At 41.8% G+C, this 26,673-nt stretch overlaps 1 protein-coding gene across 2 annotated transcripts in view; it reads right to left on the minus strand.

The window, feature by feature from the left end:
• Positions 1–25,796, minus strand: part of MACC1 (MACC1, MET transcriptional regulator) — a 49,430-nt gene extending 23,634 nt beyond the window's left edge. For both annotated transcript variants that reach the window (XM_019534356.1, XM_019534349.1), the window contains exon 1: positions 25,661–25,796. The gene's annotated coding sequence lies outside the window, so the exon portion shown is untranslated. The remainder of the gene's footprint in view (positions 1–25,660) is intronic.
• Positions 25,797–26,673: the final 877 nt, after the last annotated feature.

Below are 26,673 nucleotides of genomic sequence, written 5' to 3' on the forward strand. Positions count from 1 at the left end.
GCCCACTTCTCTAACCTATCCAGGTCTGCCTGGATGCGGTCACTGCCTGCCGGTGCATTCACTTGACCCCACAGCTTGGTATCATCAGCGAACTTGAACAGGGTGCTCTCTACACCCTCGTCCAGGTCGCTAATGAAGATGTTGAACAGCACCGGCCTAAGGACCGAGCCCTGGGGGACTCTGCTGCCCACACCCTCCCAGTTCGACATCAACCCATCCACCAACACCCTCTGGGTGTGCCCCTGGAGCCAGTTTGCCACCCATGTGACCATGCATTCATCAGTGCCGCAGTCCCTCAGCTTGCTCACCAGAATTGGGTGGGACACTGTGTCAAAGGCCTTCTGGCCTAACTTGCAAAGACTGAATCATTTCAGATTTGGGCTTTTTGACTGTCTGTACTTATCCTTTGATGGCACTTTTACATCTGCTCCAGAGGTTGGGGGTGGAGGGGAAGGGCAGAACTTTAATTAGAATGACTCTCAGAGCTGCTGTAATTAAAGCACTGCTGTGTCTCCTGTATCAGCATCCATACACTTTAAAATGGTGGCTGGGACACTTGAACTAAAATAAAATACTCCACCACCATTTTTAAGCATGGGGACACTGATGCACGAGATGCAGGAGGCTGCTGGAGCGTGGCAAGTGCCTGACTGTATTTAATATGTTTTCAATGGTGTTACAGGACAGGGACAGAAAAGCTGGACTAGTTTGAGGTCTTTCATAAGTTCTGTTCTAGACTTAGGGCCCACTTACATTGTGAAATTCCTAACTAGCAAATCAACAAAACTAGAAAAATAATTTGTAATGATTTACAAACATTATAAACATATTGTCTAGCCCCGTGGGCTGTTGAGATATTGGACCTTAAATTGAAATAATTCTCATTACTCTCATCTAGCTTGCATTACTTTTCCACGTGAGTTCTAACATGATTTTGGTCACTTCTATATCAAGAAGTGTTTGCACCAGAAATCAGTGACCTTGTGTTTGGAACCCTGAATTTCAAATGACCTCAAACATCAGTCTCCAGCTCTATCAGTTCATAAAATAGACTGCTAACCTCCTTCCAGAAGTGAAGTGGAAACTAAAACTCAGTCTGTAATCTCAGTGCTGTGGTTTTGAAATCAGATATGCCATATCTTGCCTCTGCTAGAAGGACTGTGGTTGGTGAATACAAGTGCTTCCAGTGATGACTGGGAGAAATGTCGTGTCAAAATAGTCTAAGTTTTTACAGATATATAACTATCAGTCCAAGAGCTTATTCACAAAGGACCAGATTGTGAAGGCAATTACATAAGTAATCTCTCACCTATATTCATGAGCTAACTGTAAATAAGCAGCTTAAAAAAAACCTGTACGCAACCCACACTTGGCACAGGAAGTGCCACCTTTGCACTGTTAGCATATTAAGCATTCATTGCATGTGTAAATATAAATTGATCTAAAAGTAGTACTTTACTTAAGTTATTTAATATAAATCATTAAATGTTTCAGCCTTAGTGGTTCCTTGCTTAGCTTTAACAAGTGTATACAAGCCAGATGTAAGTTTAAAGGAGCAAGGTACAACTCTGAAAAACAGACAGATGCCCAGTGGCTAATTGCTGTACATTCCATACCCCTTTCAAATAAGAGGCCTTGGGGAGAGAGATGAGAGAGAGCTTCATTGCACAGTGGGAGTATTTTGACAGGATAGATGCAATGGGATCATATATGGGATGTTTATAAGGCAAATAAAAACAGCAAACAAAACAGGCTCTCTCCTAAAGATTCACCTCTAAAATGACATGAAGGTTGTAAAAGGAGATACTCAGAAGGAAAAGCACTTCTCTCAAAAGAGCTACTTAAGATAAGACACTGAGATTTTTGTCTCAGGGAAAAGACTGAAAGAGAAACATTCTAGGGTGGCTGCGAGTGACAGGTGAGGGAGTCAATGCAAAGAAAAACATACTGGGGAGGAGTACAGGAAGCATGAGGGAAAGGGCAGATGGCCCTCTGTGGACAGAATAAGTCATGTGTAGAAGGAAATAGGAACTACACAATTCATTCACTGCAAATACAAGAAAAGATGTAAAGCGACAAACACGTAATGGTTCAAAGGATTATTTGACTAATATAATGTCAGCATGAGCTGAGCAGGAAATGAAGTGTGGAGGTTGAAATGAGATCACCCATGGAGGTGACCAGTGAGTGAACCTGAGTAATAGCAAAGACACATATGAAGGCAAAAGACCTGCTGCTAGGGCTTGAGTGCATCACTTGACCAATAAGAAATGGAGTGAAGGGCTGACTTTGCTTCCAGCAGTCTTGCTGCATTGACACCAAAAAAACAAACAAACAAACAAAAAAAACTACAAAAAACCTGCATTAGGGATGATGAGAAAGTTCATGAAATTCTAGAAAGGTGGGAAGTTAATTAGATTCTAGAGAACTCAGAAGGAAACAGCCATTTCTGCAAATGGTGTTTTGCAAGAAGTTGTAACCCTCAGCTTCCTTTTGAACTCAACTGCAAGTTCTTCAAAATTAGTTACCAATGAAAATTGTGGTTAAAATAAAGGTGATGAAGGAAAAAACAGTATACCCTTCCCCCATTGCAATTACTGCACCTAAACCTAACAGTGAATACTTGGGTTTTGATATGTGGTGGCTAATTTAAATGTCAACATCCTAAACCAGCAAGATTCTAGTGCCTTGCCTTTCATTCAACCTTAACCTTGCTTGGCCTTCTTTCAAAAGCAGATTGTGTTACAGCAGTGCTTTCCTGTAGTAGCTCTTTTCAGCACATTACAGAATGTATTACACACAGATCATGCTACTTTTCCTTGGACCATCCAATATAATTCATGGACTTAACAAAGGGTTGAATATCTGACACAGAAGAGAAGAAGGAAATGACTTGCTCTAGTCACCTTTAGAGCTGCTGGGAAATGCAGACCTGGTGGTTCCATGACTATTAAACAATTCTATAGATTTCTAATTATATATAGGATTAATAGGGCTGATGAACAGCTGTATACATTAGGCCCACCCACTGAGAAACAAATTTAATAATCTCAGTCTGACTTTATATGCTCTGCTCTGATTCAGAGGTGTACCAATGTGGCCAGGCACCCAGGGCAGCTATCACACAAGGGCAGTGGTGACTTCTGGTTGTTTCTGAACCTATGTCATGATTGTATAGCTGCAATGGCAGATTTGTTTTCCCTGAAGTCAGCGACCCTGTTGCCTCGCCCAAGTTACATGACTGCTCTGATTATCCTTAATGCTTAATTTCTATTAAATAAGGAAGTAAATTCCAAAGCAGAGTCTAATTGTCATAGAAGTCAACACAGGTCAACAACAACCCTCAGCCTATTTTACAGCAAAACTCTCTCTCATGGAAAACTGATCTAAATTAAACATGATTTACAAGGGTTAGTGTCATCCTTTATTGTTCTTTGGTGTCCCTCTCCTAGAATTCAGCAATTTGCATGGACTCTAGCTTATAGTGTGTGAATAGGTGCCTCTGGTTTAGTAACCATTAAGCTACTGGACTAAATTATAGTACTATATTCCAAAACACTATATATGTAATAGGAAACAATGTTTTTGGAGTTAGAGAAGTGAAGATTGATACTTTTCCAAGGCTGGCACCCAGTAGAAAGTTAAGGTTTTTGTTCTTTACTTATGTCCACTATTTTGAGCAAGGGGAAATATGATACTGCATCAGAAAACTATCAGGATTTGAATTCTACATTTTTCATCCTACCATTACTTTGTGGCAACTACTACCACTGTTTGCTACCACATTACCTGCTCTACATCCAGCAATGATGGAGAAGCACAGTGGCTTGACATTTCTATCAAAATAACCAGCAGTTAAATTGTTAACAAAATTGAACCTATCTTTAGAGGTTCTAATTAATAAAATTAATAACATGGCCCATTGAGAATAATGGAGCAATTCACATTTCTCGTGAGCCAGCAGTTTCTGCATATTCAGCGTTTGTCCACGCTATAGCTCATAGCTAGTATGATTATTGTACAGAGAGAGTTAACTACAAGAGTATCTACCAAACTTCTCCAGTACATTTTCAGCCTATACTGAACTCTGCTACCACTGCTACATGCTAACAGTAATTGATCTAACTAGTTTAATGCTAGTTAAGGTAAGTCTACATAAGCTAAATTTATTGCAGTACAGATATGCCCTCAGGCAAACTTCACTCCATCAGCTTCACTGGTTCACATTTTCAGGATGAGCTTCACAAATAGAAGACCTAGAGACTTCAATTGAAGTTTAGATTCTGGAACATAATTGTGTAATAATCTAAAATCTACAGGTAATGGTCAGTGTTGCATCTGGCGCCCTGGATAAAATGTTGAGGTGTTCTGTTTCTGACCGGTGTTTACAAAAAAGAAAAGAGCATGCCTTGATAGCATTTCAGTACTTTGAGTGAAGAATTGTATCACTTCCATCTGCTTCATATTCGTTGACATGAAGAGTAATTTTCTTTATTAGCAGAGTAACCAATACCACAAGTCGGTCCCTTGGTTTCACTCTTTTACTGGACATTGCCAAAATCTCCTGAAAATATGGAAACCCAGAATAGAACTCTCCTTAATTTGTATATTTTGATCCTCATAATGTTGACCAGGAAGCCTCTATTTCTAGGTAGGCCTGTGAAACCAATTTTAGCCTCCTTCACTTACCAAGAATTGGCCTTCATCACATGACAAAATGCATAGCAAACTCCCATCTGTTCTGATCCCAGCAGACAACTACTCCTTCAGATTTTGGAAAAGCTTGAAAAGCTGATTTTATATGACGCCTCCACATTTAACGCATTCATTTTATAAGAGATGAAAAGGAGAGGCGCGTCTTTGCATTGCAGTATTCTACAATGCTTTTGTGAGGGTGTAACATGGGCTGTGCTGTACAAAATCCCTGTTACCCAAACTGCACGAGCAGTGGAACCTTCAGGACCGGGGTCATTCTCTGGTCCCTTAACATCTGTTAAAATTAAAAACAAAAGTATCAATGGCATAATTCTCCAGACAAGTTGGAGGAATGGCAGCCAACGGGGAATTTTGTGTGCATTCTTACGTTTTTCGGCTTTTGTGAGGAAGCATTTGTATAAGCAGTAACTATTTGTCAGAATACCCCTCTGGTGCACAAGAGTAACATTTTCTTAAAGATGTGGAAATACAGGTAGAAAGGTTATGTGAGCTAACAGTGGGCCCTTGAAGGAATGCAGGCTAGAGATCAGGCATTCCTGTCCTACCTTACTCACTCCAAATATTAAACTACAGGAGTTCTCTCACTTTTAACATCTACCCAAGTCAATTCACTTGCCAGTAACTATTGGTGAGAACTTGAGGCATCCCAACGCCATCCATATCGCTTGGATAGTATTACCTCAATCATATTGTTTTGCATTCTTCAAAGAAATAGAGACCTTTGCCTTCATTTTTTGCTGGTGCTTGAGCCTTGGTGGTTCTTGGTAGATACCATATGTTATTTATGAGCTTCTGAGAAAAACAGTGACAGCCTTATCAAGCAGTAACTGACTGATATTGTCAGGGCTGATTTGCAAGGACAGGCCATATGAAAGATTTTTTTTTATATGAAAGATAAACTTAACATGTATAGGTCTTCAGGATCATTGGGGAACAATGCTGATGAGCTTTTACTTTCTTAAAGATAGGATTCTGGCAAAAGCACTTATACTGCTCAACAGTTTTTCGGTTATGATGAGGAAAAAAAAACCTCCTGGCCCCCTCCTCCTTCTCGAATAAAAGGGTGCCATTTTCTAGAAATCACAAACTTGAGCTGAGAAGCAAATTAGTGCCTCATAGGAAGCTGACAGTCACTCATTTCACTGAACATAAAAGTAATTACTTTTTTAATTTAAGTGCTCAAAGAATACAAAAAAATCCTCTTGGCTTTCAACATTCCTCCAGGTTCAGCGATGCAGGAACAGCAAAAATCTACAAGAATTATACCTACTATGTGGCATTTTAGGACAGCACTTGAGGTAATGGAGAAAGGGCAGGAATTCATCCATAAAGGTGGCACCCTTTCAGTTACTCACTGTCCTTTTGAGGAATTGTTGTTTTAAAAATGTTCTAAATGTAGTGCAAATTAGTGTATTTTTAATGGAGTTTACTAAGGATTTAATCCCTGAATTACTGCTACTGCATGTTGCATCCATCTTTTTAAGGTGGGGGGGCACACTGCACCTTTTTGTAAGAAGAAAAGACTTGTCCTTATGGGCCTGGCTTGGTAGGGTACAAAGGCATCTCTTGCAGAAAGGCAGTTGCCTTAGATATGGAACGGTAGTTCAATCTTTAGGCACAAGGGATGTCTTTACATGTGCTCTGGGGGTGGAGGGGCACTTTATTTGAAGCAGCTCTTGGGAGCCTCTCTAATAAGACCGCCTGCGGCATTTTGTGTGCTCTGCACCCCACACTTCAAAATGGTGGCGGGGATGCTTTAACTAAAGCTCATTTGATGATCTGTAGTTAAAGCTGCCCCACCATCATTTTGAAGGGATTTGACCCTCACTGGATATCATCTTAAATGGCTTATAACCCTAACTTAAAGGAGCAACATATTCTTATTCCTTGATGCTTGCATGTGATATGTATTACTGTAATACTATTTTGACCACTTGACAGGCACGAGGAAGAAGACATTGCAGTACAAATACTGTGGGTGACAGACAGTGATAGTCTTTTCAGGGAAAGAGTGATGCCTGTCTTTGTATATTTATCTGTTTCAGGTGAAGAGCTTGTTTAATCCTATGTTTTATAAATGACACTTCAGAAATGCACATAATGAATGCAGCATCACAATGGGAACTCCATTCACAGTTACACCCTGAGAGGTAAAGCTGTAACATTGTTTGCTCTTTATAGCAGTGCTAATGATCAGGATACTCAGTTGTCATTTTTTCTTTGATAAGAAGACCTGGTTTCATTTGGAGGACTTGTCTGCACACTGTTAATAACAGACTGCTCTGTGGACAGCTGTCCATTAGTTTTGCTATCACAAAATTGAGCCTGGCAACTGACAAAAATAGTGTTGATATTTTGTTGATACTTTTGACATTGTTTGCAGAGAATGCAATTCTTTCTTGAGGGGGAATCACAAAAATGAAATTATTACTGCTAAACCTGGTGATATGGAAAAGCAGATAAAAATATCTATAGTCTTTTTCTAGAAACCAAAAATTGGGACCTGCTTTAAGTAGAAGCTTCTCATTTGTGTAACAATTATACAAGCTTTTGACGAGTGAAGGGCCCCTATTTCTGTCAAAAGTAATTTATGTGAAGTAGACAATTTCTTTCTGAATGAGGAACATACTAATCTCTGAATTCCATTTTTAGCTACTTAGTGCGAAAAGCATTGCTTACAGCTTTAGTGTATTTTTTCACTGCCCAGCGCTCTTTTTGCTATCAGACCTTTGGTTTTTGGTTTACTGTACCCTGTTTTGTTTGTTGTACCTCTGGGTACAATATTCTCTCTCTGGTCACAGCCTGACCAGTTACTTGAAAAGGAAAGGGCAAAAACCCACTACTTTAGATATGAAAGATGTGTCCAAAAGGAAAGATATTTTATAAGCCTCTCCTTGTAATGGTTTTATGCCTGAAGGCTGAGGGCGTATATCTTTTATTAATTTTTTTAAAAAAAATCCTCTGTAATGTGACTGAACTTGTTATTGTCCATATGAAAATCTCCCTTTCTTTTTTTTTCTAGAATCCTTCTAAGTTCTGGGCCACATGGTATCACTGAGGCCATTCATACCATAAAAGGATTGTTTGGGTTTTAAAACAACCTGTGTTAAATATTTAAATGTCATTGCCTTCCCATTTCACTGGCTGATCCCCTCATTCTTGTATAAAAGTGGGGAGGAATTAAATGGACCACATGCAGAAGTCTCATTCTCCCCTCTTCCCCACCCCTGGTTCTGTGCCGACCCTCCTTCCCCCATTATCCCAAAAACACAATATCTAAGCATCTCCTGAGGCAGGAGGGCTAATGTCCCCTGATTGAATAGCCGTGTATTATGTCAACTGGATTGCCATATGCCAGTATGACAAGTTTCCTGTGGTTCCTGCCAGCAGCCTCACTTGCAGGGGAAGCTATCTGAATGGCTAGAGCAGCATGATAACTTTAAGGACATGACTTCTTCCTCTTCTTGCCCTCCACTTTTGCTGAGAGAGAGAATCAGCTTCTGAGACTAGTTCAGGAGGCAAGCTACCAGCTTTATAGCTCAGACTGCCCCACCTGCCAATGAACTGCCTTTACTTCACAGGCAGAAAAGTTGCCAAGACACAACCCACAAACTTCCCTGACCATTTTCCTACCTGTGACTTCACCTGCCATTGACCCACTGGATTGCTGTACACATCCTGCTCAGCTCCTGGGGGAGACCAGCAGGTATCTGTTTTACTCTCTTCCTAGCAACCCTGGCTCCTGGATCCAAAACAGCCTTGCTGATCTGTCCATCTGCTGGAACTCTGCCAGCCTGCAAGGGGAAATGTGCCATTTCCTACATTTTCCTGTGGTGAACAAAAAACCTGGATACTTGCATGATACTGGAAATTCAGGACAAATGTTATCCAGAAGCCACGCAGCCCAGGATTAGTACTTGATGTTCCCATCTCAGGGCTGTCCTGCCCAATTAGGGACAGGTGGTCACCCTACTGTCACCTGCCAGGAAGAAAGTGCTGGTTCCCAGCTTCGGGGAAAGCAGAAGATGGATGGAACCTACAAAGTTATTGCATCTTCTTCTTTCTTTCTCCCTTTTTCCCTCCCCAATACAGAAAAATCAGGATGGGAGAAGACTGAATGAGCAAGCAAGGGAGTGCTCTTAGCGAATGAGTTTGAGGCAGCAGCCAGACAGAAAAAGAGACACTACATACATTGGTTTAATAGTAATAATAAAAAGAAATAGTCCAGAGGCAGTAAAAGATTATTATTTTCCATGTGAAGGGAGACAGTTAAATTGACAAAATCTTCATCCTTGCAAGAATTACCTGGCTGACCATCCCCACATATTCTAAATGTGATTATACTGGACAGGAGTTAGATGTTAGGCCTACATTTCTGTGTGAATCAGCATTTCAGGTAACTGAAATGAATCTCCAGGAGTCAGATCCAGAATGCTATGGCTTATAACTATTGACTCAAAATGTGTGCCTAGTTTTCCATTTCATTCATTCTGCTTCAGTAAGCTTTACTATTTGTCATCATGACTGAAATTATTACTTCTCGAAGAGAAGCTGAGAGCTTCAGATCAGTAATTCTTAGACTTAGGTACTACTTTTTAGTATGTCTCTAACTTTTTATCAACTTCAGTCAGCCCTGAACTCTATCAAGATATCTGTGCATGGTAAATCTGTCTTCACAGATATGGTTGTCTCTCTGCAACTCTCGGCACTTCACCAATCTCCTGAAAACTTGGAGCCAATCCTTTTCCCTTTGTCTCATCCTTCCATGTGTTTTGCTAGATGCTTAGCAAGTTCAGCTTCCATTTCTGTACAAGTGGTAGGTGGTGAGCACTTTACAGGATTTAGTTCTGGAAGAGGATGCAAGACCTTGGCTCAACTAGCCATAAACCTTAAAAGTATCTAGTGCAGCACACTTCAACCTGAAGCATCTCAAAGCACTTTGCATGTAGTGCAAACATAGTCACTATGGCCACGTCCAGATGAACATGGACATTTGTTTCCCCGGGGACAAGTAGCAGCAGCACACCTTGTCTCCAGGGAATGCCCATGCCATGCATACTCTGGTGCATGGCAGGTAACTCCAGGGTGGGGTAGCGGAGCCTTACCTGGAGTCCTGAAGGCATCCAGGAGCTGCAACTACAGCTGCAATGCTACTGCAGGAGTATGGTGGCTGCTGTCCAGGCTTTGGTTTTGAGTGGTGTGCACTGCTGCCACATATCCTGGCCTACTTTCTTTTGGCATGGGCTTTTTTTGACCCTGGGATCTCCAAGGATCAACCTCCTCCCCCTACATGCACACACTGCAGTGCTATATACCGCATACCCATGCTCATGTAGACACGGTCTATGGTACATAATGCAGCAGCTATGCAAAGTTTATATAATAGCTGACACCATGGATGTTAGGTAGAGCTAGTCAGGAACTGAAATCCCAATCCTTTGGGAAATTCTAACTCTTGGAAAGAATTACCTGCTCTGACTCCAAATGCAAAGACAACATGTTAGTTTCTTGCACAATGAAAATTCTGAGAAGCTGATTCCAATTTAACAATGTCAAAACATTCATTTAGGTCTCCTTTTATGTTGAATGTACTCCTATTTAATATTACATATATATTAACACCAGTGTTTTTCTAAAAAAGTCTAAACAAAATTAATATCTTCACCGTCAAAATTAAACTGCTGTTTTTGACAGAAGGCAGTTCCACTGAAAATATTTTCATCAGCTCTCATGCCAGGAAATCTGTATTATATCTCTGACTTTGCCACTAACTTAGTGTTTTCACACAAGTCACTTAGCAGGAGAGAGTTTCCATAGCCCTTAAATGGGAATAAGTTCACTACCCTGTAAGGGTGCAGAGAAGCTAAAGTAATGTTTGTAAAATGTAAGATCTTTTAAGATAGGTAGCTATAGATGAACTAGGTATGACTAAATAGCAGCACACAACAGTTTAAGATGAGTAATGAAGAATACCATCAAAATGAAACCTTAGGAGGAATTTAAGTAGGCAGAATATAATTATTCAGACTTGGGTAATACATCCAAGGGTATTGGATGTGCTAAATACTGGCCAAAATCCTTGGAGCTCTCTCATAAAAGTATTGACCAGGACTGACCAAGCTTAACGTGTAAGAGCTAACAACATCACAGCCCAAAGGTTATACGTTTACAGGCCACTTAGGAGTCTTTAATAATTTGAAAAAAACACAAAAACTTTTCCCATAAATGTTTAGGACATAACAATCTGTGTTTTAACTTGATAGAATATTTTATGCTACTGTCTTAGGTCCCTGGCTTTGGAAGTGAGATATGTCAGTAAGTAGGCTATCAATGGCACCATGTAAAACATTTGGTACTTATTTAGTACAGACATAGACAATGTAATTTTTTAGTGAATCCGGACTAGAATTCAGTGTGCAAAACAAATTTTTATTGCCATTACTTCTACTTTATATACAGAGGAGCTTGTTAAAAAGATTAACTATTTAATTTGTTTTAACATAAAATGCAGAATTAGATTAGGTCAGACCCTTTCATCCTGTGAATATTTACATAACTCGGTTGACTATAATGGTTATACACTTAGGGTAAATGTGTGTAGAATCTATTCTTACCTTTCAGTATACTGAATCTGTATTATCCATGTGAAAATATTACGTTTTTATCTTAAGGGTATTTAAGTTGGTACAAAATCATTAAGGCTCAAATTTTATCATGTGCCTGAATTGGCTGGAAGGGAGAAAGAAAATGAATTTCATTGCTTTCTCCGAATTGCAAGAGGAATATGGTTTCTCTTCTAAGGCATGTGCAAGAATGTGTTCTAAGCCTCCAGATGTCCTACAATTTGTATGAAATGAGGAAATCTGACAAAGTCCAGGGCCATTTGTATGGAGACTTGGTACCTCCTAATTTTCTTAGCTGTTTGGCTCTTTCATGAGCTCATGAAATAGCTGCCAGCTGTGAAACACCCATTCATAAAGAAGGCTCATATATTAGAGTGAAATCTAGTCTGGGGTGTAATAGGGAGAGATTTTAGAGAGAGGATACTTGTATCCTCAGCCCAGACCTGCCTACAGTTGGTTTACAATGTCAGTCAGCAGTGGATCTACTGGGGTACTCCTCAGAGATCATGAAAAGTGGTTAGAGTCAATGTGAAACTTGGTTTTTTTCCTCTCCCCAATTTCATTTTGCTTCTTCAAATCCAATTCAATTTTGCCCTTTCCACTCTGGGAAGTGGGGAGTTTCTAGGCCTTAAAGTAGAAACCTAGAATATGTCTACACAATGTTCCCAAGTACTGCAAGGGGCATCTACTTATGTTTACCAAACCTGGAAATGCAATGATAAAGTTTCTCTGCAGGTTGTGTCTATGGCTGCATTCCAGACTTATCCCTGGTGTGCTTGAGAGTGACTACAAGGAACCCCATTAGAGCAACTTCACCACTGCACTTATGAGTTTGGCTTATGCAAGCAGGAGTGGATGGGCAGAATATGATTTAATGGAGATGCTTCTGGAAGCACTGGGCATGCAGTGTAGACAAGACCAGTGCTAAGTCCTACGAAGTTTGGATTGGGATACACAATATCCAACCTTCCTCATCCTAGACTTTCAGGTCTAAGGTTCAAATTCAGGTGCTTTTCCAGTGTCTTATCCCATAATAAATTACTCTTTTCATTAGTTTATGAGCTCATATTTATGTCCCCAAATTCATATTACTGGAAAACAGCCATTGGTTAGATAACAAATGGGTTAAATGCTAATTTGCGGTGACAGCGATCACATGAGCTGGGCTGAATGCTAAACTTGACATAAAATTTCATAGGATTTTACAGCCAAAAGATGCTGTACAAATGTGGTAAAATAGTCCTGGCCCTAAAGAGCTTATAGTTAGGGGTCTATTTAATTCTCAGTTTCAAGGTTTTTGCAGAAACCACAAAAAAACTGTTGTCTGCACTCACCTGGAAATATTACATTGGCCATGATTTCCTATGAAAAACCTCTTTAAAAAGTGTTCATATAATACACTGTTTTAGAATGTCCCAATGTTAACTGCGATACAAAGGCAACACAACAATCATTGTAGCCATAGATTATGTGACTGAGAGTTACTGTCTGCTAAATAACATAGACTAAGTGAAGGCACCGGTTAGTGAAGTGAAAATGTTTTGGTGCCATCTTTTAAGAAATCAAATACAATGCTGCAGTCTGAAGATGAGTGAAAAGAAATAAAAAACTAGTTATGATAGCATTTACTTTCTGCAGAATTTCCTATTAAATTATATGATATATGCCTCTCCACAAATCAGTAGTGAGGAGCTGGACCACGAAGAAATGCCCACAAAATTGGCTCTTTATGCTGTGACCAAGCCACAAAAATTGCTTTGTCTTGCCATAAGTTGAATAGACCCCTACTTAAGCTAAATGGGAAAGGCAGGAAAACAGCAAGAAAAGGATAAAAGTGTCTCTGCTTCAGTTTCCCAACTGTAAAACAAGGAGAAGCTAATAGCTAGATTTCAGCAGGGCTGTTTTAGGTATTTAAATAATAAAAAAGACAAGTTACAGGGGCACTTGGAAAATCTGGCCTTAAGTGACTTGTCCAAAACTGTATAGGAAACCTGTGTTAGAACTGGGAAGTGTGCACAAATCTGGGTTTATAGTCCAGTATCTTAATCACAAGGGCAATTTTCCTCCCAGGATCTGGGCTTTACTGAGTTATTCACATGTATATGCCAAGAGGCTGTCTTGGACTCAGTGAGTCTGCACTCTAAGAGGATGAATTTCTTTCTGCAGCCTATTGACAGGAATCAGGGGTAATGGGCTGAAATATGGGACAGGCAAGTGATTTCATTTTCCTATAGCAATGACAGGGGACCATCTGTTAGGATCAGAGAAGAGTATATGCATAACAAAGTATTAGCGTATCTGAGTTAGTAGTGTAAAAAAGGTAAGCGACAGGGGCACCTGCCCCAGGCACCAGGTTTGGAGGGGCATTGGAATTTTCCCCTTCCCCTTCAGTCTGCGCCACTGCATGGAATTCCCAAACAGTCCCCAGCTGCTGCTGCTACTTTAAGATCAACAGCTTAGACAGGCAGATGACACAGTGGTAGCAGCAGCCTTTCAGCCAGGGACTGTTTCAGAATTCCCTGCATGAGTACAATCCTCCACCCTTTCCAACAGGGTTTGTCCCAGGCACCAACTCTGCTTGTTATGGCACTGACACCATTGCTTTCTCTCTCCTAGATATTTATCTATCTAAGAAGAATACCATGCTGACACCCAACCACAGAACTCTAAATTCAAACTATTTATCACAACAATGGGAAATGAGAGTTCAGTTTATTTGTTTAGCCTGTTTTAATTAGAGGAATATTACTGAAAGCATACTGAATGTATTAACTTGCACTCAAGTTATGAATGTATTAACTTTGCAGCATTTAGCAAGACAGATATAAATGGGCAGTTTGCCTGCAGTCTAAAATAAGTTTATTACTTGATTTTGAGACTCAAAATATTATTTTTTAGTAACAGAACTAGCCTTTTGCTGTGCAAGCAGCCCTGTCTTAGTACAAACATCAATTCCCTCACAAATACACAAATGTACAGATAAGTACATAAGTGGATGGGTCAATGAAGAAGCCATTTCTCATGTGGGAGTTAGCAGAAAAATCTTCTTTATTTTTAAATCTGTAAGTGCTGTTTATAGTCTCACCTGATTCACATCAGTGAGAGATGATATATCTAATGGAAAACAATCTAGTTTGTATGTGCTACCACTTATAACATTACTAATCAATAGTACCAAGCCAACTTAAAAATTCATAATATTTTCAATGTACAATAGTGAGCAATCTCAAATCAGATGTCACAGGAGATAAGTATTATTAGCTTTGATTAAAAATAAAACAAGAGGAGTTGTTTTTAAGAGAAATATCAATAATTGCACTACTTTGCATCATACAGCTGTATTGTACTGACATTAATGCAACTCAGTTCTATAGTGACTGGCACTTTACATCGGAGAGAAATAATAGCATTTGAATCAATGAGAGGCTGGAGCAAGATTATAAAATTCCATCATTACCCAATTGCTGCCTAACTAGAAGTGAAGGTATCCAAGCCCAAAATCCAGATCCTCAGTATTTTGGGCTCAGATTGTTTCCTAACTGTGGAAGTGCTGAAGTCTTTACAGTGTCTGTCTGATAAAGTTGCTTGGGTACCTCTATGTCAGCTTCTGGACATTCCTCAAACTGCTTATGCCTTGGTATTGCTGAGCAGCTGACGCCTATTTCACACCTAAATTCTGGTGGGACTCAAAGTAAAAGAGCTCTTCCACCTATTTTCCCTTTAGGGCCTCACCTGGAAGATGTTTTGGAGGCACACCTAACAGATCAAGCCATGCATGATGTAGCTGGAGGAGCTGGTGGTTCTCTTAAGCTTCCCAATAGCACAGGACAGGGGCAAATCCAGGATTTAGCAAAAGAGGGTGTGGGAGCAGCCATGTGTACTGCATCCCCTTCTCCACACTCCTGCCTCCTCTAACCAGGCTGTGCAGAGGCTGGGTTTAGCTGGGAACAGCAGCAGTAGCAATGGGCAGGAGATGCCCGATGAAGAGCTGCAGTGAGGTGCCTGAGGGGTGCACAGCTGTTTAGTGCCTACAGAGCATGTGAGGTCTGGAAACTGGCCAGGATGGGGTACGGGACCGAAGGGGACAATAGCTGGCATGAGACCGAGAGGGCCAGAGCACAAGCCCAAGGGGACAATATCAGGCTTGAGGCTGAAATGGCTGGAGCACAAGCCTGATTGGGGCAATAGCTGACATGAGGCTGAGAGGGTTGGAGCCCAAGCCTGAGAGTGGCAGAAACCAGGCCAGTGGCCCATAGCTGTGCGAGGGTTGAAACCAGGGCCAGAGAACCCAGGGCAGAGATGGGGCCAGAGGAGGGCAGAGATGGGGCCAGAGGAGGGCAGAGATGGGGCCAGGGGGCCCAGCACAGGGTAGGGTGGGAGCTGAAGCTCAGAAGCCAAGACCAGCACAGTGGACCTTGGTTAGATGGCCCAGAGAAAGAAAAGGGATGGAAGCTCAGAAGGCTGAGACCCCCAACAAAGGAGATCGATTGGATGGCAACACCTACCTGTGAGGCATAGATGTTGCTACAGGGAGGTCATAATCCACAAAATTAGCCCTTAAGGTGATTTGCATGCTAGGTCATTGCCTGAGGGCTCACTCTGGGCAGCCTCCCTTTGCCAAATTAAATAATTCCATCAAGGCATGGAAGGTGGGAGGAAGGGGAGGATGTTACTTTGAATTCCAATTTAGCATATCAAGGGCAAGATCCTATAAAGGGGGATAAGGCAAAATGCTGCATTTATTGATTACATGAGTTAGACATAGAGGTCAGAGCGAAGCAAGAACAGTGTGCTTACATGGTGGTGCCACAGCTACGTAAGTCTATTGACTGCTTGCATGCTTTTAGCAAAATAAAAACATAAGAAGTGCCAAACTGGGCCATAAAAATGGTCCATCTAGACCAATATCCTGTCTCCAATAGTAGTAGGAGTGGATAACTCAGAGGAAGAGCATTACCGAGTATATCTGGAGTTCCCTATTCATTACCTTCCCTGCCATTCACTACCATTGGTTTAGAGCTGCCAGAAGTAAATGCTTCATATAGGTAGACATTTTCATTCAAGAAAATATTTTGCTGCTTGTAAACAATATATTTAAAAACCAGATCTAATAATTTTCTAGAAAAAATATGTATTTAGCTCTAAATCGGCTCAGAAGCTGCCAGGACATAGAGGTTCTGTGGCTGTCCTTTGCTTTGTAGTGTTGCTACTGACTCTCATGCCAGGCACCCTTTGAAACAAACAATTGACTTCACTTTGTGGAGAGTGGAGTTGCTACACCCTTTGCTGTAACTCACACAAGTGTTAATCAGCTTAGTGGAGTAGTCACACCTTAAAGTGAAAAACCATCTTGGACTGTTCTCTACCCACACAGCTGTGACTTGCCATTAGAGGCTTGGGGAGCAGGAGCAGAACTAGGAGCTATGCATAGCCCCAGGAGGAGGCAGCACCCTTTGATGTTCTGCATGTTTTTTCTGTGATTAAAAACACTTTGAGCCCCCTAAATCTGAGCCTGTTTCAACCTGGGGGTGTAAAAGGTGGTTGAAGCATCCCTGGCAACCCAAGATGATACCAGGCCCTGATGCATGCAGGGGCTGGAGCACCCATGGCTGAGGGAGGGGATTGCTGGCCATGGTGGGGGGCCACATAGGAGACACCACAGTCACCGGGTTATTCCAGGGGTGCAGTGTTAACTCTGTCTCGTGGGAGCAGTGACAGTCTGGGCAGCAGCAGGAGATCCACTGCTCCTGCCAGACAGAGCAACACTGCAGCCCTGCACCATCCTGGGATACTGGAAGACTTCAGCTTGGGTGGAATAGCTGTGGAGAGTGGCCACACCTTAATGGAACAGGAGCAAGGTTATGCGGATTAGAGATAATCCTGTCCTGAAGCAGTATACCTTTGAGCCAAATAATGAGTGCTTTAAGCCACATAAAGGTGTTAACATGCAGTCAATTCAGGGGTTAAGAACTCCAGAAGCTACCTGAAATTACCATGTACCAAGGCCCTTTGTCAAGTTCAAAAGTTCACATTTTAAGAAACAACTGATGTTATAGGATGCAAGTTAATGCTGTGTTTGACATTCTAAGCTGTCTTGTCTCAATTACAAGTTTAGGGCTTCACTGCAAGTGGCAAAAACCTCACTGAGGTGTCAAAAATGCTTTAGAACTGCAAGGAGTAGATTATCACAGGAATTTTCTTGTATATATATTTTTTCCTAGTTAATGGAGCACTTCTGCCTGAATTCAGGCAGCACCCATATTAGAAACTATTTAAAGATATAGGTAGTTCAAAGCACTGTAAAAGAACTGGCAAACATTCTCCAATTAAAATATAACAAGAGAAGGCTGAGGGGGGACCTGGTGACTGTCTATAAACTCACTAGGGGGGACCAGAAGGGTTTAGGGGAGACACCGTTTCTCCTAGCGCCCCCTGGCATGACAAGGAACAATGGACACAAGTTATTAGAGAGTAGATTTAGATTAGACATCCGCAAGAACTACTTCACAGTTAGGGCAGCTAGGAGCTGGAACCAACTTCCTAGGGAAGTGGTGCTGGCTTCTACCCTGGGGATCTTTAAGAAGAGGCTTGATGCCTACCTGGCTGGACTCATTTGAGCCAGTCTTTTCTCCTGCCCAGGCAGGGGGTCGGACTTGAAGATCTACAAGGCCCCTTCCGACCCTACTTCTATGATTCTATGATAACCGTTCCCTCTTAGGAGACTATTTTTAATTTTTTTTTTTAACGTGCTGTAGATTCTATTCTAGTCTACTGTGTTTTATCCTTATTTACATGGCTGCAAACCTCTTCAGCTAGAGTAATTCTGAGAGTGGACTAAAAAGTTTGGGAAATTAGTAACGAGCCTTTCACACCTGTATTTCTACTTTCAGTCCAGTTTCAGCCTGATGGTTGTTGGGTGAAAAGAGAGTGCTAATAACCATGATTCTGGTTGTGTAGATAGGAGTCCACATTCAACCATATTAGTTGGGAGGACGAAGAGCAACTGAACCTAAAAAGGAAACCTGCTCATCTTCACATTGCTGAACTTTCAACCTGAATGATGTACAGCAATTTGTGTTCTCTGAACTGCACTAGTTCCATGAATATATTGAGAAATTTATTATTGATGGCTTGTCAAACAGCTGCTTTTAGAGCAATCCTATTACTTTGGGACTAGTAGGTCATGGGTGTGGTTGAGAACATTTTGATGAGTCCCAGGTTTGGTTTTGCATGAGATCATATGCAAGTAAATAAATTAATTTTTAAAAATTGCTAATTTATTTTCTAAATCATTACTGGTGAAGACATTTCCCCTTAACTACACATTCTGATGCTGGGAAACGTATAATTTATTTTTATTTTAAAAAATCAACAGTTTTTGGTACTGGATGTACCAGAGAACTGGCCCTAGGACATAAAGTTTGTCACTTCTGAGTCACAAGCTTGGTTGTAGGCCAGAATGACAGTAAACTAAAATGTCAATAATATGGTAATGTTAATAAGCTGTATCTATATAGTGCTTTGCCTTTGCAAATTCCTATCTGAAATAAATTGGTTACCTTGGTTAAGTTACTAGTGAATCTGTACAGCAACAGTTTGAAATCACAAGTAAAAGACAGATTAAAATGTTATTTCTTAACCTAAATTCCTTGCAACTTGTGCCCGTGGTGAAAGCATGTCTAAGTATTAACTGAACTCCCACCCCCTTAGTCCATGAGCTCACACAAACATTAATGAATTTGCCATTAACTCTCTTGTGAGGTAGAGTATCATTCTATACTGCTATATTCTCAGAAACAGGCATAGAGAGATCAAATGACTTCCCCAAAGACACATAGGTACTTGGTGAGGTGCACCAATACTATGGGCAATAGTGTCTTAAAATTACATTCAATATTTTCAAGACTATCATGCACTTGAAGAACAGATAAAGTGAAGGGGCTAGTGAGTAAAGGGGGATTGAGAAAAATGAGAGGAATTCTAGATCTAAAATAATCTAATAACAGTGAAGAGTCCATTTTAAGTGCATCACTTACGGCAAACCCAAAAGCAATTTATTGGGGCATGCCTACACTGCTTATTAGCTATGTCAGAGGTGACAGGATGCTAAAAAAACACCATGCTTCTTCATGGATACTACCGTCCCCTACCAGATACATGCATTACCTTCTCTATCTCTCAGCAGAGCAGGTAAGCCCATTCTCAGAACCACACTAAGATGGCTACAGTACTTATGTAGTCATGTGATGTTTTAGCTTGGAGCGATTGCCATGATATGTTAGAGAGACAGATGTGCCTGAGGCTGAGGAACATTCAGTGAAGCTAGAAAGAATCTAAACTTGCAAATGCTGGGCAGCCTTAATTTGCTCTCCATGTGTATGTGCTTAATTACATAATTGCATTCTGGGTCTTTTTCTGCAGGAGCTCATTCAGTGCAGAGGACGGATCTGTTCTCGCTGTGGAACAGGGCTGTAAGCTGAAAGGCTTTCTGTGGGCTCCTGTTGTAAAAGCTGTGTGTGTGTGCTGACTGAAAAACTGCAAGATGTGACAGGGTGCTTGGAGCCCCTGTCACATGAAGAGCCCAGGCTGCCCAAGAAGCAGCCTGCAGGTATGACTGGGCTAATTAGGGAGTCAGCTGATCAGAAGGGAGATGGGTTTGAGGCACATAAGCCTAGGGTCTAAAGTGGTCAAGGAGGCTACCCTGGAGTGCCACTGTGTGAGAGGGGCTCCTGATAACTGCTGAGCTGAGGTAAGCAGCACTGAGCTCAGGAACAGACCAAGACTGGGGACAGGAGCAGGTGAGCCCATTGCTGGGAGGGCCAGGCCTTGGAACAGATAGGCTTGGGGCCCTGAGAGAGCTATAGAGCTCAGAAAGAACTAGGTAATTGGGGACAACATCCAGTGTCTGTCCAGGGGGACCAGGCAGGTCCGGTGCCCAGGGGGGACTAGAGCAAGAACATCTAGGGCTTTGGGGGGACCAGGAGGATCCAGTACCCGGGGGAAGGGACTAGGGTACATTGAGGGAAGCTGCAGTGCCAAGGGCCTATTAGAGGGCACAGAGTTGTATTAGCAGATCACCTGTGAGGCTTGGGAATGGGTACTGGGGGGGATGGAGCCCGTGATACTAGTCCCTAAGGCTATGACCACAAGCACCTATGATCCTAAGAATAAGACCAGACTTGGGAAACCCTAGGACAGATTCCCTTTTAACTGAAATGTATAACATCAGAGCATGACAGGTTAGTAAAAGGGAGAGGGCCCCAAGGGGAGCCAGACTGGCATGGGTGGAACAGGACCAGGGGGCATCATGATTACCTCTGGGATGGGCATTTGCTACAGATGTACAGATGTCAACCCAAATGTAAAGCCCCAACCTCCTCACACCGAGAAGAGGGAAGGAGAGAGAGGCCACAAAATCAAGACAAAAATAGCTACTATGGGGAATTTAAGCTTCCTTTTTGCTGGTCTTCTACACAGAGGATGACTGAAGGCATGCCAGTGCTGCCTCTGTCCTTGAACCCAAGACTGCCTCCATTCAATCCTGCCCACCAACCATTAAATCTCATAAATAAGGTAGTGAAGTCACTTTAAAGCAGTGGTCTCCAACCTTTTTAAGTAGGAGATTACCTTTGGCATTTAAAAGCAATCCAAGATCTACTGTATATCGCCACCACCACCTTGCCCCCTACCTCACCCAGCAGGTAAGTCTGTGAGGAAGGAAGGGGGGGCAGATCAAGACAGAGGGAGAAAAAATTATTTTGGGGCACACCACCCCAGCAGGTAAGTCCCACCTGGCTGGGGCCCCACCCAACTTACCCCTGCTCCTGCCTCTGCAGCACTGTCCCTCACCATGTGGGCCTTGATCTAGTTCCCTCCCCTTCCCTCGCGCATGGACTGATCTGCTGGGCTGGGGCATTCACGTGGGCAGTCAGCCCCCACATCCCTTAGATCGACTCCAAGAGTCTCTGAGATCTACCGCAAGAGCCTCCAAGATCTACTGGTGGATTAAGATCCACTGGTTGGTGACCACTGCCTTAAAGCAAACTTGAGCCCATTCTAATAAACATGGTCCAGAGAGAAAGCCCAGGATCAGTCTTGGACACATGGTCAGTTCCTCTCTAGGGAAGCTTCTTTGCTTTGTTTCTTGGATTTGTCTAATACAGATCAGAAAGAAATGTGCAGGGCATGCTTCGCTACAGCAGGCCCATGCTTACCACCTAAGCAGTATAGACAAGCCCGGACAAAGTATTAGTGCACAGAAGAGTTAGAACTGCCCTGCAGTGTTATCTGAAGATGTCCCCAGGCCTTTGTGGTGAATCTTTGGCTGCCATGCATCTGGTATAACCAACTCAGTCTCCTAACCCAACCCAAGATACATGGCAGAGGGAGCCAAGGCTAAACGTGCTGTGCTCAGGTAATCTCTGCCAATAAACAGACCCTTTAGGGGAATTACAAACTGTTACAGTTTGAAGGATCTATGAACTTGCTTCAGCTTGAACCAGGGGTGTGAACAGTTTTTCCTAAATTCAAGGTGGAAGGGGAAGTGCTGGAGTGGGTACTGAAATGGTAAACCATCTGCAGTGCACCTGAGAATTGAGCCCCTACTGTTTTAAGAGAATGTGATAGTATGGCTATATTTTCTCAAAGGATATGGGGAAAGCCTTCCTTTATTGGTTCCAGGCCCTGTTTAAAAGAGTACCTCATGAGCTGAGCTTGGTATTCATCTAACCATAATATAATATAGGCCTTTAAACTCTGGGGGAAAGGGCATGAAAGATAAGGCTGAAATTTTTGGACAAGAAAATTACTTACCGGTATTAAAACAAGGGGAAACTGAGTAGCTACAGAAAAGCTTAACAAAGGTAGGTAACTGAGCACCACAGAAGAAGATTAAATTCACTGCAGATAAGTACATGGAAAGGCACTGTTGGAAGGAGCAATTTACATTACTCATCCACACTGAGTTCTGAATTAGCGGCAACTACTCAGGCAGAGTCTCAGCATCATCTTGGACATTTTAATAAGAATGTTTGCTCAATGTGCAGTGCAGCCAAAAGAACAAATACAATATTAGGCTGTATTAAGAAGTGGAAAAAATAAGTAGTAAGATATTACAAAGTGATTGCTCCATAAGATTGATTGAATGGCTCCACCTTCACCCTGGAGTTCAGCTTCTTGAAAATATGTTCCAGAAAACACTTAGCAAAAGGTAGAGAGAAGTGCAATAAAAAAGGGTAGTAAGTAGGCAAGGAGGCCTCTATTGGAGAATTTTTTTAAAAATGAAGGAACAAATTATACAACGGTATAAGTGCAGTTATAGCGTCACACACCTCAGGAAAGAGGCACTTTTGAGGAGATCACATGTTGTCCTTCAGTCTCTCTGAATTTTCCACTGTGGAGGCAGGGAGAGATGCCTGCTTCTGGGCAATAGGAATTCTACTCGTGAAAAATTTTCTAGGGAGCTGATGACTAGATGTTCTGGGTGCTTGGTTCTGGTTCTTTTTAGGTAACCTCATCTATCCTGTTGCAATGTATAAATTACTTACTATTCCCCACACTGCATCCTTGCAACTCAATGGCAGAGGTTTTATTGTAGTAAATTCTTAGGGCTGTGCAAAGTGGCTAGTACTTGCTTTGGATTCAGATTCGACTGATTCAGGGGACAGTGTTTCAATTTGGTGATTTGAATCACTGTCCCGAACTGATTTGGCCAAATCTGATTTGGAGATTCGGTCACCGCCAAATCTCCGAATCGAACAGGCCCCATCCCCTGCCCGACCCCAGTGTCCTGGCACTTTAAAAAGATTCCCCCCCCCTGCACTCACCAGCTCCTGCCAGGTGGGGTGGGGGCGATCTCTGCTGCCCCCACTGTGTGGTGGGGCTCTGCCATGAGCCCCCAGAGGCCCCAACAGTCACTGCAGTAGCTGGTGAGTGCAGGGTGCTTTTTTTTTAAGTGCCAAGATGCTGGGGCCAGGTGGGACAGCCATTGATGGGGCTGAGAGTGGGCAGGGCTTTGGGGGTGCTCAGAGGGGCTGGGGGAGCAGGCAGGGGATGGAGCCTGGTGGAAGTTCCCCATTTGTCCCCTCCTGCAGTCTCCCTACCCTTCACACCTTATTTACCAGCATGGGGTCTGAATCCAGGAATCTGATGTACTATTTAGTATGAAAAAAAGAAATAAGAAAATAAAAGGTAGAAGATTGTACTCAAAACTGAAAAACAAAAAAAAAGTTCAATTTGATCCTCCAATAATCCTTCCCCATAATAAAAAGGAAACAAGGACATTACATTTTCAAGTGCAACATATTTAAATATATACTGGGTGCATTTACATGTGCATTCAGGCACTTTCCCTAATGCGCATTAAATTTAGTACCTCCAATGTGAAGTAATAAAGAAAGGTGCATTAGGCTGCATAGTAATGACTGTGCACGGTTTTTAAGTGACACTTAATGCACAGTAGCCTATTTTACTATGCATTAGCATAATCATACAATTTTTTAAATGATACTTTAATGCACAGTAAAATAGGCTACTGCGCATTAAAGCCCACATGTAGGCATGCCCACTGACTTCTTCTTAGCTTGGCAAACAATCAGTGATCAAAGACATCATTGTGTTATTACTGGTGTAACTGCAGATGTCGATCCATTTTTTAATATTTCTAAGGTAAAAATGTTATGCCCTGAAGCATCACCTGTCATTATGTCCACTTATAATGCCCTTTAGCAGTAGACTGTGCAATTTAGTATACCTAGAGCCTTATACCTTCCTCAACAGTGTCTGGCATTGGCCACTGTCCATCTGATCCAGAACAACAATCCCTATAACCCTAAATCCACTCAGTGGGAAGCTATTTCATTCTTGAAAATTGAGAGATGGGGGCAATAGTCTTCCATAAAAGATCACAATCAAAGCCAGTCTAAAAATCAAAGAAGTCTCAGTTGTTTTCAGATTTTCATCAATATTCAGTGTTTCAAATTTTAGCAGTTCTAAATAGAATTGTAATTGGCTCTTTGACTGGAAGAAATAGGGGGAAATTTAGGAACATTTTTCACTGAAATATGAAAAAAAAATGACCAGCTCGGCTCATTATATTTTAAAATAACAGAACAATTCTTCTGTTGCAAAGAACTTAGAACAACCACAACAGGTCAGAATGTTTTTAGCACTATGTATTCCTATATGAAATTGGTGGGTTTATCTTGTGAATTATGTATGCATACCTGATTGTGTTAACATAGTGTAGCCCCCTATGGCAGCTTTGAAAAGTTTTCAGTGCTCTCCAGGGTGCCATGGCAACCTGGTTGAGAATCACTAAGGCCATGTACAGACGGTCAAAAAGCCCAAGGCTGAATTGATTCAATCTTTGTAGATTAGTCTAAACTGCACAGATAAATAGATACGTAGTGAACAGACATTCACTTTTGATTCTGGAAATGCAGCCACATGCCTGCAGTGGCTCCAGCCAGAAGCTGTGGGGTGCTAGACCAAGCCTCCCTGCTTGGCTGAAGCAAACAGCTTGGGCCAAGGCTAGCCCACCCAGGCTTCATGGTGGCATTTGCAGGGGAGGTGCAAAGCATCCTGGGATGCTGGGAGGGCTGTGAGTTAACTTGAATCTGGAGAGGATCTGAGTCAGAAGTTCAATAAACTAAATTAACAGAAATCAGTTAATTCTGATGCTACAGCCATCCAAGTTTATCTTAAACAGTTTTTGGAAATTTTGAAAGCAATTTATGTGCACTAAACTTCTGTTGTGTTATGGACTTGAATTGGCTTCTGACTGCTTGTACCTATTTATGTTTAATTTGTGTCCCTAGCCTAAGTTATGACTTCATTATCTTACCGTTTCCCATCTTTTGCTTTTGAGAATATTTAGCTTTTAACCTTTCCTTCCTTTAATGAAGGATAAGGATTTTGAAGTTCATATTTACTTATTTCCTTTAAAGCTGCCCTTCCAGGGTGCCTCTTCCTAAAATCATATAGATTAGTAGCGTGCTCAGTGTCTCTCAATGGGTACTCCAAACCACTGGCTTGCTAAACTTTCAGCTGACCCAAAGTATGTTTAAGACCACGTGAATCTTTTAATTGATTCCCATGGGTTCTGCATATGACCACTAGAAAGCTAACAAGGGAGTGAAAGCATCACTAGATAGGATTCATGATAGAAGGAAAACCCCTTATGATTGATTGGTTCTATAAAATTTCACAACTTTTCCCAATATTTAATCCAGCTGTCTCAATATGCAAACAATCCCTTATCACCCTATGGTGCAACCACTTCCCAAGTATAAATAATAATAAACTTAATTTTAAAAACTCACTGGCAGTAACTGGTTTCCTTCAGGTCCAGATTATGGCATTGTTTGGGAGATCTGTGATATATTTAGTTCCTCTTTCCGTGCTGGCTTTGAGGAATGTCCCTGCAACAGGTAAGATTCTCTGCTTAGCACACACCTTGTGTAGCTCAAGGCTTGTAGCAATGCCTTCTGGGACTTGCAGTCTCTCTAGTGCTTAGCACAACCTGTTTGAACTGACTGTAGGGAAAGAAGAAACTACATTTCCCATAATTGCTCTCAGCCTGCCCATGATTACACCTGAAACTGGGAGAGCTTGCGTGGTAGCTGGAGTTTCGCCTTCTAGAAAGAGAGGATGCATGTCCTCAGTGTAGAAAAATTCTTGACTTTCTGTTTTTTTGTGCACCATGCTGCAGAACTATATGGAAGAGTAAAAAAGGGTGGGTTTTGGTAAAACTTTAGCTTTAAAATGATAGGAGTGAAAGGCAATAGTTGCTATGTCCAAAATAGAACAAACCTGTATAACTGGTTTTTGAATCTCTCATTCCTCTGTGAGGCAGAAAGAGGCTATTCATTGTGAGCTATGGGCGGCACCAAAATCTGTAGTCAACAACTGAGAAGGAAGTTCACAGATACTAAAGGAATGAGAACAGAGTTTTTCTAACTCCATGTGCTTCTGGAACCAACAGTTATGTTATCCAGGCATAACATTTTATAGCTAGTTAGAACACATCAGCCACATACCTATACAATTGGAGCAAATCCTTATTCCCATGCAGAGCCCAATTACACAGTCTCTGCATAGGGGTTTTCATCATGAATCATGGAGGACATAATTCACCTACCTTTTTTGTAACATATGTTATGTTGGCATGTGGGATCCCTGACTGAGAGCAAAGCCTCCTGTACTAGGAGGCTGTAGTTCTTGCCTCAAATAGAAAAGATGTGTAATAGGGCGAGAAAGACAGACACAGTCTGAGATGTTGAATATATCTCCCCCCAGAGGGAGGAGATGGCAGATGTGGGTTTGACAGGTAGAA

This window comes from Crocodylus porosus, unplaced genomic scaffold (assembly GCF_001723895.1).
Source record: "Crocodylus porosus isolate Cpor-Errol unplaced genomic scaffold, CroPor_comp1, whole genome shotgun sequence".
NCBI classification, from domain to species: domain Eukaryota; kingdom Metazoa; phylum Chordata; order Crocodylia; family Crocodylidae; genus Crocodylus; species Crocodylus porosus.